The sequence below is a fragment of the Felis catus genome, chromosome A1 (genome assembly GCF_018350175.1).
Source record: "Felis catus isolate Fca126 chromosome A1, F.catus_Fca126_mat1.0, whole genome shotgun sequence".
Classification (NCBI taxonomy): Eukaryota; Metazoa; Chordata; class Mammalia; order Carnivora; family Felidae; genus Felis; species Felis catus.
The window spans coordinates 91,020,414-91,033,454 of NC_058368.1; the positions used below are offsets into that span (position 1 = coordinate 91,020,414).

The 13,041-nt window shown below is 48.5% G+C and overlaps 1 protein-coding gene across 1 annotated transcript in view; it reads left to right on the forward strand.

Annotated features, from left to right (window-relative positions):
• ADAMTS2 (ADAM metallopeptidase with thrombospondin type 1 motif 2) overlaps nucleotides 1-13,041 on the forward strand; it is a 245,145-nt gene that overhangs the window by 168,171 nt on the left and 63,933 nt on the right. The gene's annotated exons all lie outside the window — the stretch shown is intronic.

Consider the following 13,041-nt stretch of genomic DNA (forward strand, 5'->3'; position numbering starts at 1 on the left):
ATTGGCTAACCCCAGGAGGGTCAGCATGGCCCCAGACATCAAAGCATCAGAAACACAGGTTACTTCTCCCCTCCCTCCCACCTCTTCCACCCATGTTCTCCTCTTCTTATGCTGTGTGGCTTCTGCCCTCACTGGGCTCTCTTGCCCTCCCTATCTTCTCTTGCTGTCAAGCTTGGTGCTGTCTTTCCTAGCAGCGTGCAGGGGTCTGTGCAGCTGGGGTAGGAAGCCCCCAGAGACAGTGACCCAAGACCTGAGACAGAAAGATAAGGGGGTGCAGAGAAAGGAAAGATGGTGAGGGAGGAAGAAGCCCTGTGCTGGGCAAGTCAGAAGTACTTTACCCGTATTAACTCACTGAAGCCAAGGGCAGATGGGAAGGCGGATGTATGACAATCCCCGTTTCACAGATAAGAACCTTGAGGCTTAAAGTGGGTTGGTGGTGTTCTGGGTGAGTGGCCAGTGTCATTTGGTTCCTGTGGAGTTGGGCTTCTCACCCTGCAGCCAAATTTTAGAATCCATCGTCTGACTTCGCTCAGTATGTACAAAAATCAATCATCAGGCATGGTAATTAGATACAGGGTTAATTCATCTGCTCAAAGACAAAGAATCTTGGTCTCCAACAGTAAAATCGAACTGCACACAACCTACAAGGCCCGTGGTATAAAAAACGACAATGGAAGGCTCGTGTGGCCGGATGAATTCCAGGAATAGTAGATCTTGAGCCCACTCTCTTTACCCTAGGAAGCACATCCCTCTAAAGTAGAAGCGGCCACAGTAAGGACACCAGTTATGCTCTTTCATGCACCCCTGGGAGAACATAAGATGTATCAAAGAAGACTGTCAGAACAAGGCAGAAATTGGAAAAAAACTAACCGCGGGAGTCTTTCATTCTCTTTTTAAGATCTTTAACAGATTACATTTTAAAAGGCATAGAAGTTTCAAATAAAATAATAATAATGTATAAAGTTAAATTAGTAGTTCTATCATTTTCTTCTTTGCCCTGTGTGACTCCTTTTTGAGGAATCCTAGAACACTTGAAAATTACAAAAGTACTTTAGGTTGTAAAGAAAATTCCAGTGAATTTTATACAGCAAAAACTGTCCGGGCTATCTTTTCTGACTCAGTGCCCTAAAACGTGGTGGAAGGAAGGGATATATGAACTGAAATAAAAAGTCCAATTTCTTTGAAAAGTTAAAAAAAACCAACCTGCTTGGAAGACTATTAGAGCTGGGAAAATTAATGAAAGTGATAGTACTACAGATCAAAACCTATATAGAGTGTGGCCAAAGCTGTATTCAGAGGCAAATTCGCAGGTGCTTTCCAAGATTACACAAGAGAGAATGAATACACATGGACCCTGCAGTAATGTGAGAACAAAAGTCCATAAGAACTGCAAACCAAAAACCTAAGGAGGACAAAAATAAGGAGGTAGTTTCGGAAAAGCAGAAATTAAAAAATTAGGAAATAGAAATAATTGAACCAATCAAGAAGAGAACCTTAGTGAATGCAAACCTCTGACATAAAGAGAGAGAGAGAGCGAGGAAACACAGACTGAAAGATGAGAAAGGGTGTACACAACGTAACCTACACCAGGATGCTTATCTGGACAGAAGAGAAGGCATTTGGGGCAGTTGCCACACTAGGCCGCTGCTGGAAGACCCCCAATTCGGGTCCTCTCTCAACCCCCCTCCCTCCGGATGGCCAGCAGATGAGGTGGACCAGCTATCGGAGGGCTTAGGGAGGCTCTCTAGCTCTGTGTCCAGGTTTGGGGTGCTGCACTCCCTGGGAAGGGAAGCTGAGGGTGGACCCTAGCCCAGAGATCCAGTCCCAGCCTCCATTCATAGGCAGGGGTCTTTGGAATGGCCCAGTGGAGTAGCTGTCCACATGTTCTGCACGCCCCCTCATTTCTCTCCTTCCCCAGACCAGCTCCTTCCAGCCCCTCCATTACTACCTGGGGCCCTCCAGCCAGCATCCTTCGGTGTCTGAGAATTTTCAGAAATTTGGCATGAGGTGTGGACACAGTGAGATCCCCCACCCCTTTTCTCTACTGCTGGAGGGGGGAAATGGGAAACTTCAGATTGATCAAGGGCATGGAAGTAGATAGAGTTGGAGAGCCACAGAATGGTCTGGGCACCAGGTGGCAGTCTGCGTCCCCTCCACCCCTGGTTGCCCCCATATTGGTTAAAAAGACAAATTTGGAAATTGTGCGTTGTTAATTGCTTCCTAGTGGTAGCAAAGCTTTGGCTCTCAATTCGGCCTGAAATGTGTCGATTGCTCAAGGAAGCAAAGCTTCGTTTATTTTAAGTACACCCCAGCAGGCTCTGTGCTAAATTGTCCCTACCCAAAGCCATTTTTTCTTGTTGTTGTTTTCCCCTTCATGGCTGCCAGCAGGTAGATAGACTGTGTGACCAACAGTCCGACATTTGCAGAAGTGTCAGAACCTGAAGGTGAACAGTTGAGTATCTCTGAGTCAGGGACGAGGACACCCTGGGAAGCCAGGGATTTCCTGGGAAATGAGAATATTTCAAAGCCGAAAATGTTAGAAAACACCATAAGTCCCATAACCATGGAGGGAACTCAAGTTCTCTAGCACTTTCAGAGTTCTCTGAAAATTATCTGTAAATAGAGAGTCAGATCATCTATTTTTGCCAGTGCATTCTTATTCATTTCTAAGGAATTATTAGCAAGGATAATACAACGCCATGGAAATTGTTTCAGAGCACACACACACACACCATATATATATATATATATATATATATATATATATATATATTCTGACATCCACCCAATTTATTTTTATAGCCAGTGTGATTCCTATACTCAAAGCTGCCAGAGGTAACATGTCCAAGACAATGTGCAGACCTGTCTTCCTTCTAAAAATAGACATAAAAAATCCTGAGGCTTAATTCAATAATGCAGAAAAAGAAACTCCCAGCACGATAAAATAGAGTTTATCCTGGGAATAAGGCAATCATCGAATATCAGGAAGTCTGTTCATATAATTCATCACATTTGCTTGCCAAATGACAGAAGCTTGTAATTGAACCCATAGTTTTTGAAGGGTTTCTGTGTGCCAGGCTCTGTGCTGGGCCACTGATGTGGTCCCTGACCTCAAGAGCTTCTGAAGCAGAGGTACAGACAAAGAAACAATGATTACAGGGGGTCAGGGACTCATGGGGGGAAGATGAGGCAGGCAGCCCTCACAATGTCAGGCCAACTGACTGGAAGGGAGTAAAAGGGAGAAGAACCAGAAGAGGGGTGTTTCCAGGATCTGATTTGCATTTCCAAGAGGATCCCTGGACTCCTGGGGGCATCATGGTGGGTGGGAGCCTGGCTGAGGAGGGTGCGGGCGCCATTGAAGGGAGGATGGCGGTGGGCTGTACCGAGACCATGGCCACAGGCTGGGGTAAAGAAGGCAGATGGAAGAGAACTGTAGGAGGCCAAATCCAGAGGACATGGGTTCTAAGTGGATGAAGGTGGGGAGACCCTGAGCCCATGCCTCAGGCAGCCAGGTGCATGCTGATTGATGTCAACCACTCAGATGGACAACATGGGAAGAGAATCAGGGTGTCAGAGGGAGAAAGGCAATGAGTTCAACAGGGATGTGTTGAGTTTGAGGTGCCGAGTGCCACCCCAGTAGAGATGGCAGGAGAGGCTGGCATGGGGGCCTGGGGCTTGGAGAGAAGAGATGAGTATTGCTTGCAAAGGCATGAGTGGGGGGTGCATGGTGAAGTATGCCAAATGGGGGGCCCCTTAGAAAGAGCTTCCAGGAGCCCCTGATGCTCTGAAGCCACCAGCAGGGCAAGGGCATGGTCTGCAGCATAGTTGCTGAGAGAGTACCTCCCAGTATTCAAAAATCTGTGAAAACTAGTAACAGATGGTAACATGACAACCAAAATTTTATTTAAAGGTGGAGAAAAGAAGCACATGTCCCTAAGAGCGTCTGCATAGCTAATTCATAGGATGCTCCTAGACATTTACACGGGAAAATAGAGGGGTTCCATAGTCCAGTGAGTCTGGGAAAGGCTTGTCAAAGACTCTGTCAGAGACTTTACGACAGAAATGTGCACGGTGAATCTCAAGAAGTGGATCACTACACATAGCTTCTCAAACCTGTTTCTCAGTGGAACCCTTTTCCTCACGTAGTCAACCTTCTACAGAACTCACTTTGGGAAATGCTGCCCTCATTGAGGCAGTTACAGTAAGCGTGGTGACCAGAAGGTGGCTTTGTTACGGAGGTTCTGGAAATTCTAGATAATGTCTTAGGACATGGAACCAATATTGGAAAAGAACAGATGAAATTTTAATTGGTTGCTGATGATTATGTGCCTGGAAAACCCAGAGGATCCATTGTAAAGCTTTTAGAGTTAATTAAAGAAGTTTAGTGACATGGCCAACTGTAAGATAATTCTATAAAGATCGCTAATTTTTGCACAAACCCACAATACCCTAGTAGTAGGTGTAATAGGGAAAGAAAAGTTCCATTTACAAAAGTAAGCAAAAATATAAAATATCTGGCCCAGTCCTAACAAGATAGATACAGGACCTACAGTAAGTAAATCGCACATGGTTTTGTTTTTAAAGTTCATTTGATAGAAAGAGAAAGAGAGTGAGCACAAACAGGGGAGGGGCAGAGAGAGGGGGAGACAGAGAGAATCCCAAGCAGGCTCTGCACTGTCAGTGCAGAGCCCTGTGCTGGGTTCAGATCCACCAACTGTGAGATCATGACCTGAGCCAAAGTCGGAGGCTTAACCGACTGAGCCACCCAGGTGCCCTGAAATTTGCACACTGTTAACGATAAGAAGAAAATAAAAATAAAGGCGGAGACATATGTTGTTCCTACAGGAAGACTGGGTATCGTAGAGATACTGATTTTTCCTAAATTAATAGTTGGAAACTTGGTGAAATGATTCTAAGATTCATCTGGAAGCCTTATAAGCCAGTCAAGACTGGCTGGGAGAGGCACCTGGGTGGTTCAGTCAGTTGAGCATCCTACTTGATGTCAGTTCAGGTCATGATCTCATGGTTCGTGGGATTGAGCCCCACAATAGGCTCTGCACTGAGAGTGTGGAACCTGCTTGGGATTCTCTCTCTCCCTCCCTCTCTCTGCCCCTCCCCTGCTCGTGCGGGTACTCTCCCTCTGTCCCTCTCTCTCAAAATAAATAAACATTAAAAAAAAAAAAAAGACTGAATGGGAAAGCCTCAAAAGCTAAGCAAATAAAGAGAGATTTACTTCAAACATCTTATAAAGTGAAAATAATTAAAATCATACTGTATTTGCGTAAGCATTAACAGATCAATTGAATAAACTATGGAGCTCTGAAAACACTTCATATATTTAACTTAACATGTGATAAATATAAATGAAATGGCTATTAAGTGTTATAAATAAATATGTGAAAAATATAAATTTCATGTATAGTAAATTAAAAATAACATATGATAAATAACAAGCCAATAAAACATTCAACTATTTAAACCACAAAAATCAAGAAGAAAATATTGGTTGTCAAGGGGGCTCCTTAAGCGTAAGTACAATAGAAGGAATTGTAAAGGGGAAGGTAGATATATTTGAACACTTAAAATATAAAACTTCTGTCCAGAAACAATTACAAGACAAAGCACAAGCATGAAAAACACTGGCAATATGGCAGTGATACCCTAATATATGAAGAGCTCTTACAAACCATAGGAGAAACAGAATTGGCAGTGGGTATAAACAGTTTACAGAAGAAAAATACAAATGGGCAAAAAAAAAAAAAAGAAGGAAAAATTTTAACTGTACTATTAATCAAATAAAGAATACAATTTGCCATTTTTATTTTTTTTCAGTTTATTTATTTTGAGAGAGGGAAATAGAGAGAACACGAGCAGGGGAGGGGCAGAGAGAGAGGGAGAAAGAGAGGATCCCAAGCAGGCTCCACGCTGCCAGCCCAGAGCCTGATTCGGGGCTCAACCCCATGAACTGTGAGATCATGACCTGAGCTGAAACCAAGAGTCAGACGCCAACTGACTAACCCACTCAGTCACCCTGCAATTTAACATTTTTAAAGGATCGCCTGTGCTCAGATTAGAAAGAGGGATTTAACTGCTGGCTTGGATGGGTAGAGCATTACCCTTTTCTGGTATGAGTATAAATGGGTACACATTTCTAGAAGGAAATGTGACAGTACTCACCACTGCCCTTAAGAAGGTTCTTCCTGTTTGCTGCCCACCCGCCTTGTTCATTTCTGTGACTCTATCCCAAAGCAGTTATCAGAATTGCGGACAAAGTTTTAGGAAAAAGACAAAGGCCATGGCCTTATTTCTAAGTGTAAACAACTGGGAAAAATCTCAACTGTCTACTAACAGGGGTCCAATTAAATAAACTGTAATACGTCTGTGTGGTAGAATATTAGGCTGCTAATAAATCCCACTTTATTTTTTTTTATTTTTTTAATGTTTATTTATTTTAGAGAGAGAGACAGAGTGTGCCCAGGGGAGGGGAAGACAGAGAGGGAGACACAGAATCCGAAGCAGGCTCCAGGCTCTGAGTTGTCAGCACAGCCCAAAGCAGGACTCGAACTCACCAACCGTGAGATCATGACCTGAGCTGAAGTCAGACACTTAACCGACTGAGCCCCCCAGGTGCCCCATAAATCCCACTTTCAAAGCACTGGGGAATTGTTACAGCATACAGTTAACTTTATTTGCTTTTGGAAAACAGAATATAACTTATCGTATGGGGTTTTTTTAAGTTAAAAATTTTTTTTTATGTTTATTTATTTTTGAGAGACAGAGACAGACAGAGTGCGAGTGTGGGAGGGGCAGAGAGAGAGTCACAGAATCTGAAGCAGGCTCCAGGCTCTGAGCTGTCAGCACAGAGCCCAATGTGGGGCTCGAACTCATGAACCGTGAGATCATGACCTGAGCTGAAGTCAGACGCCCAACCTACTGAGCCACCCAGGCACCCCCTAAGTTTTTTTTTAAAGTTTTCTATTTATTTTGAGAGAGAGAGAGCAGGGGAGAGGGGCAGGGAGAGAGAGAGAGAGAGAATCCCAAACAGGCTCCGAGATGTCAGTGCAGAGCCCTATGTGGGGCTCGATCTCATGAACTGTAAGATCATGACCTGAGCCGAAATCAAGAGTCAGATGCTTAACCAACTGAGCACCTGTGTGCCCCAACTTATAGTATGATCTTAATTTTGTGTACAAATATATGTACAGAAGGGACTGGAAAGAATACATCAAAGGTGACTAATATTTCTCTCTGGGCAGTAGGCCATGGATTTTTATTTTCCTCTTTGTATTTTACTGAACTTTCATAATTTATCATGATAAGCATGTTTCTTTTCTACACAAAATAGTGCATTTTTAATTATGAAAAAATAGTTTACATTTTTTAAAAAGCACTTAAAAATGGCAGAATCCAAATAATCCCGTTTAACTGAATCCACCTGAGTAGAGTCTCCAGTGGCATGCAACAGGGCTCTGTCATGTCCAACATTTTATTCCTGCTTTGAAGGAGGACATTGAAGGGATTTTCTGCTTTCACTTGGCACCTCAACTCTGTGGAGGCTCGGAGACAGTTGGGGAGGGGAGGGGTTCTTCTGCCCTCAGGGTCACTGTCTTACCTTTCCTGTGGTTGGGCCCAGGGGCTCTTCCAGTCTCCTGGTTAGGGACCTCTGAGCAAACCATCTGGGCTAGAATGCAGGCTGCCACCTTACCTGCAGGTGAGGCCAAATCCCCCAGGAGTACAGGCACCTCCCTCAAGGCCAGGGCCATGTGGTTACACCCCTCACCCCAAGTCTCCCAGAGGCAGAGTGGAGAGCATTGTCTGGATCTTCCCAGGGACGTATGGGGAAGTGGGTGGGCCACGGGGCTGCCTGGAGGTCATGACCAGCAAGGTGCGTGGCTGGAGCTCACCTGGGCACTAGGGCAGCTTCAGTGAGACCAGTACTCGGACAGTGGCAACCAGGAGGGGCACAGGGGGACCCCAGCTCCCGTGACTTCCTGCTGAGAAGGAGTTTAGGAATTGGAAGGGAGAATCTGGAGCAGGAAGCACGCTTTCAGAGCTAAACCCAGAGAGCACCTACTGGGACCCAGCCAAGGGCTCAGCAGCCCAGCCTCACACCTCTGCCAGTGACATCAGAGGAGTCAGGATAGAGGTCATCGCAGGCTGTGGGGGATTGCCCATCCCCGGTACCCCCAGCATGGCCGAGAGGGACAGCATACTCCCTGCTCCTCTGCTGCCCCTGGGGATCCAGCTGGGCTGACATGTCTCCTGTAGCAAAGCTTACCCATGCCCTGCCCACCTTCTGCCCTGCCCTGCCTGTCCCCTGGGAGCCCAGGTGGGGCCCATGAGGCTGTGGTGGAGGTCTCTGGAAAGGGCTATTGCCTGTCATGGCCAGTGTGTCCTGGGGGATTCCAGAAAGTTACAGGGCCTGACTGATGCTCGGTCCTCCTGGGGCAGGTTGCTGGAGTGTGAGGGCTTCCAGGGTGTGGCTTTCGATCTCCTGAGGGAGGACACATGGCAGAAGTGCAGGCAGGGGTTCAGGAGAGTCAGGAGGGCACCACTGGTGCTGTCCAGATACCCTGACATGAAGGGACTGAGTGCAGACCCCACCTGTTGGTCCAGCATTGCTGGAACAGGGTGTGCCACCCTGGGCACAGAGGTTTGGTGCAGCGTACTTAGCTGTGGGCTCTGGTTGATTTAAGAGAGCACAATCGTCAGCCTCAGGACTAAGGAGCAACGTCCCGCTGACCTGGAGCGACCCGACAACACAGGAAAGTGACCATCTGTGAAGAGCAGGTTTAGGGCTGAGGTCGCTGAGCCGGACACACAGAACACTCAGCCCCGAGGGCCCATCGCTGACCAGTAGTCCTGGAAAATATGTTTAAAAGGAATTCTTAGAAAAGGAAAATGTGACAAAACCAAGATATACAAAAATACCAGCCCAGACTTTTTTTTACTAAATTCCGTTCCCATAAAACCACATCATCAAATTGCTGGACAGGTTTCCCTTTTTGGCACTCGTCTCACTGTGGACGGTTAACAGTGTGTGTCCGCTAGTCACAGATCCCACTTTGCACAACCACCAGGAGCAGGGCCCTGTTTGCAGGTCTCTGCTGGCAGGGGACAGCAGGGGGCAGCCGGGGGTGGCCCGGGGGTGTCGTCTTAGGAACAGGAAGAGCAGGTCACACGAATGGAGCTGGAGCGTGAACTCCCCGTGAAGTGACAAGTAAACAAGGTTGTTTCAGAGTGGGGAGCATCTTGAAGGAAATAGAACTGGGGGTGGCCCCAGATGGAGTGGCCAGGCAACTGACTGCGCAGCTGGGGTCTGAGGAACAAGAGGCCCAACATTCGTGTCAGAGGGAATGGTTGTCCAGGGAGAGACTGGACAGGCTTCTAGATTGAGGGTCTGGAGATGGGGCTTGGCTCACAGTGAAGATGAACTCTGATGAGCTGCTCTTTAAGGAACTCATGTGTCCCTATCAAGGAGGGGATCCCCCATGCCCAGAAGGATTTAAGCATCATGAAACCAAGATGACTGTAGCCGGGACTCCTGAGGAGAAGGGACTGAGCTGTGTCCCCCAAGATCTGGGGGTTCTCTTGGCAGGGGCAGCTATGAGGCCAAGAGCCAGACTTGGGGCAGAAAGTGGCCCAGGCATTCAGATCCTGTTATTCATTCCAAATCGTGATGGAAATAGACCAGCTCCCCAGAGCCTGTCTCGGGGTCCCCACCAGGCTCCAGAGGGGATAAAATCAGTAGCACTTACATGCGTGCCATGTTGTTTGTCTTCCAGCTTATGAGAAGCTTCTAAGTTATCTCAAGTTTTTCCTAAAACAACGTTTTTTTTCCTCCATTTCTTAAAAAAAAAAAAAGGAAGGAAGACAGAAGAAAAGAGATTATCTTATTTTATACAATATGCCATCAGCCAGGGAGCAGAACATCGGCAACACTTGAGGGTTGCATAGCAACTGGCTTTCAATTGATTTTTTTGAGAAGGCACCAGAGCTACTGAACTGTTCTCATTTTAAATATTTCCTCGGATGATGGAAATCAAAAGCAAATGGAAATCAGAGACTTGGGGACAATCAGAGAGGAACATAAGGTATCTTGTCGTGAAAGACCAAGTCAAGACCAAGTGGGGAGCACGCATAGGAATCTTTCAGCGTTGGAGAGGAAGGGTCTAAGGAATTCTGACTGTGATGTCCATGGGCATCACTCACCCGTGCTAGACCTCAGCTGCCTTATGGGTGTGAGGGGTGGCAATGACAGAAGTCCCTGTGCTCCTGGCTCTGTACTGTGGTTGTACCCCTTCTGCAGATGGGGAGCTCAGCGCAGTGAGGTAACTTGTTCAAGAACACAAGCAGATGAGACATGAACAGGTCTCCTACCCCAGGACTCTCATGCTGCCCAGGTGAGCTCCACCTGTCACCTGCCCATGCCCTGGTAAGCTGCTGGGCGAGTTTGGGGTCTGTGGGGCTCTCTGACATGTGGCGGCACTGGTATAGCCACCCCATGGCGCTGTTATTCCTAGAAGACCAGTCTCCAGGCTACTGGTCCAGTTTCCCTCCTGTGTTCTTGACTGAAGGAGGGAAGAGCATAAATAATTCAGCTCATTCAAGGGCAAACAATGGAAATGTCAGAAAGCAATGATTGGAACAGAATTTTTGAACGGGTCTTAATTGGCGTATTAAGGGTGGGACCGCAGAGGTTGTCTCTGGCCTTCAAAATCCCCCCTTGCCCTGTGCATGCCTGGGCTCAGAGCTGCAGCGCCAGCCTGAGAGGGTTGGGAGGAGGTGGGCGGGGCCCTGCCTGCCGGCCCAGCGCGCGAGAGACCGTTCTTGTGACAGCAGCGCCACCTGGTGGCCACGTCTGGGCTACGCCCTTCCTTTCCCGTCTCTCGTCACAGCCCGGGAATAGAACACTTCCGATTGCAGCGGGGCTTCCAGGCCCGCAGATACCTCTTGTGTAGCAGGACTTGGGAGCTGTTTACTTCTGTTGTCCCTGATGTGGTTCCACCTCCAAAAAATATATCTTAGGGCAATTGTACAGCTTCAATTAGACTATTCCTGTAAACCTGGAGCTACCACCCAGGCTGGGGGTGCAGAAATGCCCCTTCCACGGTGCAAACATCGTGACCACCACTCAGCTGCAATTCACTCTGTACAGCTGATGCCCGCGGCTCCCTCCGGGGGAGGACCGTCACATCTGTGAGGTGCTGCGATCAGCCCTTTGCAGGGCTCACGCATGGTCCCCATCGCAGCACAGGTGGGAACGGGAGAGTTGTACAAACAGGTTTTCCTAGAGAAACCCGCGCAGAGACGAGTAGACAGCCGAGAGACAGGTGCCTCGAGGGCTGGCTGGAACGCAGGTGTGAGAATCTTTCTTAATGGAAACAGGCAACCCCCCCCCCCCCGCCCCCATCCTCTCTCTGGCACTTTGGAAGGAGATACAAATGGGAGAAATAGCTGTTTCCTCTCTTCGCTGGGAGGAGGGTCACAGCTCATAGGCTGTGGTCTACAGCAAAGACAGGGCGGTTCCGTGATGCCTCCCAGAGTGAGGCCCATCAGAGGTCTGCGTGGATGTGGCTGGATGGCAGAGACAGGGGTTGCGTTGCGCAGGAGGAACCGTCAGAGCCCACGTGACCCACCTGGGCTGGCCCAGACACCTCTCCTGGGCCCTCTATTTGGATAACTCTGTCAGGAGTCCCTCAGCATGTGGGAGGAGCAGGTGGAGGAAAGGCTGAACCTAGGGGGTGCAGGGAGCAGGTGCTCATGGGAACTTGCTTCCAGGGTTTCTCCAGGAAAACCTGCTTCAGCTGATGTCCAGTCCTTTTGAGCTCCTCTGGCCTCACTCAGATTCCGGGCCAGCCTTTGTCAGGGGCGGGCAGAGCATTTGGACTGATCCCCTAGGGGCTGCACCCAGATAAGGGGGAGAGCTCCCCAAAGCCAAACTGCCGAACTCATACCAAGCAAGCAGGCTGGACAGGAGAAAACAGTCCCTTAACTGTGTCCCCAGGTACCGTGGACCCCGAGCTCGCAGACCTCTCCTCAAGCCTCCCCCGTGGGCCTCCTTGCCACTTCTACTGAAGCCAGAAGCCTCCTCCTCCCCCACCTGCCAGCCCCCACACCTCTCTTGCTCATCTCCTGCCACCCCGTGATTCTAACTCTGCTGATATGGCACCAGCTCCTGTTCCACATTGTCCCTCTCCCATGTCCCCTCCCTCCTCAGTGACCCAGAGGCCCTCTGCCTGCCATGGTGCACGGGTCGGTATCAGGTCACAGGCTGGCCCCTAGGTACCCACACCCTCCTGAATGCTCCGGACCCAGTATGGATGAGAATCCCAGTCCTAGATTCTTTTGTCCCCATCTTAAATGGGCCAGAACCTTGAGAAAGTTGGGACGTGGGCAGAGAAATAAGATGTATAAGCAGGTCTGCATCTTGGGTGCCCAAATGCTGATGTCGCCCTTCTCCATCTCTGAGTCCCATCTGGGCTTCAGGCTCCCAGGGCCCAGTACACAGCCCCTGTTTTCTGAGATCCGCCTCCCCCAGGACCACTTTGTCCTGGTGCAGCCCTTCCCAGCCCTTCTCTCTGCCCCTCTCCTCGGGGAGTCTCCTCAGAACCCAAAAGCCGAGAGGTGGGGGGATCCCAGACAACCCCTGCTCTAGACCCTGCAGCACAAACCCCCACGGGCCTGGAGAACGCAGGTGGCAGGCTGCCTTCTTGAAATGGGCAAAGACAAGGCAAGAACAAAACGCAAATCAATATTTCAATAAATTATCCTGCCGCAGCAGCGAAATCACTCTGGCTGCCAGAGGGGCTGGGAGCCTGGGCTGAACTGTAGGAATTTCTGGGAGGAAGGAGGTGCTTGCCAGTGTCGGGTCCAGCCGAGAAGGATGTGTTGGAAGGAGGCTGTCTGCATGAGGTCCTCTACTCCAGGGCTCTCAACCTGGTGACCTGGGGGATGTGTTTTGTTTGGGCCACATAATTTGTTATGTTAATTTGAGTCAACATTTACTATGAGCTAGGCTTACTTTATAAAATTCAGATT